Here is a 6,000-nt window from a genome sequence, read left to right as displayed (position 1 = left end):
CATGTGTGCAATATTCAGTATGTTCGTCCAACGTTATAGTGAAGATCTTCACAATAAATTGGGGTTTTCGACCTTATCTGAAAGGGTCAGGTCCACCAAGACGTCCTTGAAATCTTCCAGAAGCTTCTGGCGATCCTCCTCCAACTGCTGGGCACATCAGAGTTAACATGGGCCGGACATCGGTTGTGGAACGACTTAATCTGCTTCCGGTAGTTAGCAGGGATGATAATGAGGGCTCTGACCTCATACCAGGTCAGCTTAGTTCCAGTATATTGCTTAGTTCCAGTATATTACTTAGTTCCAGTATATTGCTTAGTTCCAGTATATTACTTAGTTCCAGTCTATTGCTTAGTTCCAGTCTATTGCTTAGTTCCAGTCTATTGCAACGACAATAAAAAAGTAAAACATTTCTTCGTGGAAAATTGAGAGGAAAACACGAGAGGAACATGGAGACTTACCCTGTGGTTATTTTGCCGGCAAGTCGGCAACGGTCGGTTAAGCAGTATTTTGCCGTGGTAATCTCAGTGCTTCATATAATACTATGTCACAAAATATGTTCTTGGGGGCGTAGCTCAGTGGTAGAGCACTCGCTTGGCATGCGAGAGGTCCCGGGTTCAAACCCCGGCGCTTCCATTTTTGTTATTTGGGAAATTCATTGTTTTCAGTCTTATATATATATATATATATATATATATATATATATATATATATATATATATATATATATATATATATATATATATGTATATATATATATCGTCCGATCAGGGAAGTTAAGCAACGTTGGGTCTGGTTAGTACTTGGATGGGTGACCGTCTGGGAACACCAGATGCTGTTATCCCTGGGGATAGGGAAGAAAGAATACTTGCCACGTATTCCCTGCGTGGCGTACAAGGCGACTAAAAGGGGAGGGAGCAGAAGGCCGGAAATCCTTTACTCTCACTTTCAATTTTACAAAAGACGGAACAGAGAAGATATAAAGATATTGTAAAGATGTAATTAATATAAGATATAAGAATGAATGGAAGATACGAATGTAGCTGAAACAAGGAGTAATGAAGATTAAGGTGCAATCCAAATTATTCTCTAGTGAAGATAAATGTATATGTTAAAATTTTATATTGAACATCAAGAAGTAATGATAATGATGAGAGTGTAGTGATGATGAGGGTTTAGTTAGGGAGTGGTGACACTTGCCTTTACAATGATAATAAGGAGGTAACACAATGAGGAACACAAACTTTCCAAAGCTACGTTCAAGTCAGACTTTGAACTAAGTTCGGTAAACAGAAGGATGATGTTAAGATGAGAGTGTAGTGAAGAAGAGTATAGTGATGATAAGGATACTGTCAAGATAGGTTGTAGTGAAGATACGAATGTAGTGAAGATACGAATGTAGTAGAGATAAGGGTTATTAAAGAGTAAAGTTTATTCAGAATGATTATGTAGTGAAGATAAGAACTATTTCTAGTGAACATCAGGGAGTACAATGATGATGGTATGGTAGAAATAACGTTCTAGTGAAGAAGAGGGTATAATGAAGATATAATTTAGTGAAAATAAGCTAGTAGTGAAGATACACTTTAGTGAATATGAGGTTGTAGTGAACTTAACCATATTGACCTGATCCCCCAAATCCTCTAAACAACGTTCAAGGACGGATCCAAAACCGACCGAAAAGGCTATTTCTCTGTGTATTGTTAGTGGTGGTGGTGGTGTGTAGGTGTTGTAATCATCTAATTGCACTGTATTAGGAGGGAGTTTTACACTCGTGGGGCCCCGTGTAAGTACGTTGTTTGTGTGAGCGGGTAAAATCTAAAGCCTTCCTTGAAACCAGCTTAGTCAAGATAAGGTTATATGAAGATGAGGTTGTAGTGAAGATTATAATAAGCCTTGCATAGTGAAGATAAAGGGATTGAGAAGAGGAGATGTAGTAAAGAAGATTATAGTGAACACAAAAGGATTCAAGCTAAGTGCAGGGTCGGCCTACTGGCTTGAACTTACATTTCAGGTCAAAGGCATTCGAGTACATAGTATTCGAATAGTTATTTCCCTATCAGGGCGATCATACCATTATTAAACTTTCGTTTAATAATGGCAAGTTAGTATGAAAGATAAAGTATGAAAGATAAAGATAGTGGACAAGTGTAATGTGTTCTGTGTCCTTGATAACCATTTGGTCTGACTCATTCAGATAAGGTCCAAAACGCCAGTAGTGAAGATGTACAAAGGATAATAGAACGATGTACGTACGTACGTACGTAGTGTGAGTATCTTGACTGATAGAAAGTATTGAAAGCGGCAGGAAGTAGTGAGATATTGTATTGTGCTTCGTACAAGACTGGCGGGCGACTCCGTCCTTCGTGCTGTGCCACACACAGTCTGGTGATTGTCGGGATGTGTAGCCATAATGTTTGATCTTATGACCATTAGTGATACATCATGTGATGTTTACTATCACAACATCGGCTTCTTCCTCCTCCTCCAGGAGAGTGGCAATCAGGTGGCGGTTATTGTGGTAGCCCGGCACCTGCAATTGTAAGATTTCAAGCAACATTGTGAAAATGGGACACATTATAAAGAGTTCCATAATTTCTCTAATTCTTCCCCAAATTCATGTGGACCTGCAACGCTGAAAATGTTTAAATACCGCTGGTGTAGAGGGAGGGAGAGGGAGGCCTGGGATGAGAGTGAGGCTTTGTAGGAGAGAAAGTCTCGGGATGAGAGTGGTTGAACACAAGATGTGTGGCCGGAGAGTGAGGCTTTGAAGGAGAGAGAGGCTTACGATGAGAGAGGTTGGGAATGAGAGAGAGGCTTGGCAGGAGAGTGAGGCTTTGAAGGAGAGAGAGGCTTGGGGTAAGGGTTGGGTTGTACCAGAGAGAGAGGCTTGGGATGAGAGAGGCTTGGCAGGAGAGTGAGGCTTTGAAGGAGAGAGAGGCTTGGGTTGTGTGAGGTTATAAAGAGAGGCTTGGGAGGGAGGAGGTGTAAACCTGTGAATGGGAAAGAAGTTTGTGATGAGAGAGGCTGATCATGAGAGAGAGGCTTGGGATGGGAGATGCTGGACACCAGAGTTTGGGAGGAGACTGAAGTTGTAAGAGAGAGATCTCTCATAAGCGAGGCTGGACACGAGAGATATACTTGGAATGTGAGAAAAAGTAGTGAAGTAGAGAGAAGCTTGGGATGAGAAAAGCTGGAGGTAAGAGAGGCGTGGGAGGAGAGTGAGGCTGAGTGTGGCAGAAAGGTTTGTTTGAGAGAGGCTGGACACCAGAGCAAGACTTGGGTTGAAAGCGAGACTTGACAAGAAAGAGAAAGGCTGGTGATGAGAGCGAGGCTGGACGAGAGAAAAGCTTGGAATGAAAACGATATTGGTAAGATGAGAGAGGCTGGTCTTGAGAAAGAAGCCTGGGTTAAGGGTTAAGTTGGATACGAGAGAGAGGATCGAGATGAGACAGAGGCTGTGGAGGAGCGAGAAGCTTGGGATGAGAAGGGCTGGACAAGGAAGAGGTTTGAGAGCAGAGTGAGGCTGTGAAGGAGAGTGGGGCTTGGTATGAAGATGGCTTGACACGAGAGAGAGACTTGGGATTAAGGTGATGTTGGGAGCAAGGGGCGGGGGGGGGGGGGTGATAAGAGTTAGGCTGGATATGAGAGAGAGGATTGGGATGAGAGTGAGGCTGTGAATGATCGAGAGGCTTAGGATCAGAGAGAGAGAGGCTTAACAAGAGAGGAGCCTGGGAGGAGAGTGAAGCTGTGGAGGAGAAAGAGATGCTTGAGATGAAATAGACTAGACACGAGAGAGGTTTGGGATGAAAGTTATTCTGGACGAGAAAGACAGGTTTGGGATGGGACTCTGGATCTGAAGAAGAGAAAGGCTTGGGATGAGAAATGCTAGATATGGGATAGACCCCTGGGATGAGAGGTAGGCTGGACATGAGAAGGAGGCCTGGGATGAGAGTGAGGCTTTGAAGGATAGAGAGGCTTGGGATGAGAGAGGCTGGACATGAGGGGCGCTTAGGGTGAGAATGATGCTGTGAATGAGACATACTCTTATGATAAGAGAAGCTGGACACAAGGAAGGGGTTGAGGAAACATAAGGCTGTGAAGAAGAGAGTTGCTGTGAGAAAGGCTGGACACGAGAGAAACGCTTGGGATGAGAGTTAGGATGGATACGGGAGAGAGACATCGGATGAGAGAGACGGTGAAGGAGAGATAGCCTTCGGATGAGAGAGACTGGATACGAGAGGAAGGTTTAGTGCGACAGCAAGAGTTGATACGAGAGATAAACTAAGGATAAAGCCAGGCCAGGCGCGAGAAAGGCTTGGAGTTACATAGATACACAGACCAGACAGCCAGGTGGTCTGGCCTTAACACTACTTAACAAAATGTATTGCCCTTAACAGCAGTAGAAGAAACGGAGAGCAAAGCAAAGGCTCCCTCCCCACCCTCAACTCCCTCCGGCAACACGCAGCGCGGAAAACAGGTAGAAAAAATACCTTGCAGGATTAATATGCCTGAAGGAAATGTTTACATGAAAGTCACAAGGTAGAATGAACATGAACAAGTCATGCATGCCATCACCAAGGACATGCATCGCTTCACTTTCTGTTATAAAGACAATAGTAAGGATAAACTTAAGCTCCAGCCTCCCGACTTACCATGACTATATCATTCCTAATGTTGATGAATGATATTATAAAACTTACTTACTCTTACAAAGCAGGTGACATGGGTTAATCAATGTTGGTATGTTACCTGGCCAGGGAGAGATCAGTGGTTGAGAAGGTAGCATGATATACCACTGCGTTATGATAACTAATTAACTGAATTATTCCACACTGGAGAGAGGCTTGGGACGAGAGTCAGACAGGACAGGAGAGAGAGGCTTGGGACGAGAGTCAGACAGGACAGGAGAGAGAGGCTTGGGACGAGAGTCAGGCTGGACAGGAGAGAGAGGCTTGGGACGAGAGTCAGGCAGGACAGGAGAGAGAGGCTTGGGACGAGAGTCAGGCAGGACAGGAGAGAGAGGCTTGGGACGAGAGTCAGGCAGGACAGGAGAGAGAGGCTTGGGACGAGAGTCAGGCCTCTGTTATGGCTTCAGCTTCTGTTGAATTCTTTATAAAATTAAGAACACGACATATGTAGACAGAATTGGCCAAACTCACCTCAATCTGCTACCGTCCACCAGACTGGCCCAGGAAATACGTATAAATGAGATTGTATCATCCCAAACTCGTTTTAATGGTTGATGATAATCCCGGGTTATATATATGATTCGACTATTATTAACATAAGTGTAAACATGGCAGATGATATTCAGTGTACAAAATAACTGCTCTGGTTCTGTGTCGTGGCTTCACCAACTACCGAGTTCGCCCTAACATAAGCAATATATATTTTGACGTCCCTTTATCCCAATATCATTTCTTACGTTTATTTCCAGCAAAAATGTTTTGTATCTAATATTGAAATTTGGTGTAAGTATTTGTTGATTGTTCATCAGCAAGACGTTGTATCTTTGTTATCAAAGTTCATTTCATACAATAGATCATGTTTTACATAACTGTGTCTCTCCATACAGGTGGTACACTTCTCGGATAAAGATATATTTTTAAGAAATACGTTCTATCTAACATAGATATTATGTCTTCTATAAATATCTTTAAAAGTTCTCGTGTGGGACGATGTTTTAGAGTTTTGTATTAAAGTTGATCACTTGTAACTGATCAAGTATTACAAAGTTGTGTTCCTTCTTTTCTTCAACAGTATTGTCCACATTATCTGCCAAGTAGAGTGGTTGAGAGCAGTATTGTAGAGACGTAGTGTCACAGTTGGTTTGATCAAGTCCAGGACTTGGCGCCTCCATAATGACAACTTGTTGGTTATTTCCTTGTAATTATCTGTATGTCTTGTAACGTTGACCACCACACTAATGTGTCACTTACTGATGTCTTCATAAACAGCCTGGGAAGGACCCAGTCATCTGCTGATGTTGGAATTCCTTTG

Source organism: Panulirus ornatus, chromosome 70 (assembly GCF_036320965.1).
Source record: "Panulirus ornatus isolate Po-2019 chromosome 70, ASM3632096v1, whole genome shotgun sequence".
NCBI classification, from domain to species: domain Eukaryota; kingdom Metazoa; phylum Arthropoda; class Malacostraca; order Decapoda; family Palinuridae; genus Panulirus; species Panulirus ornatus.
Note: the sequence above shows the minus strand (reverse complement) of the source record.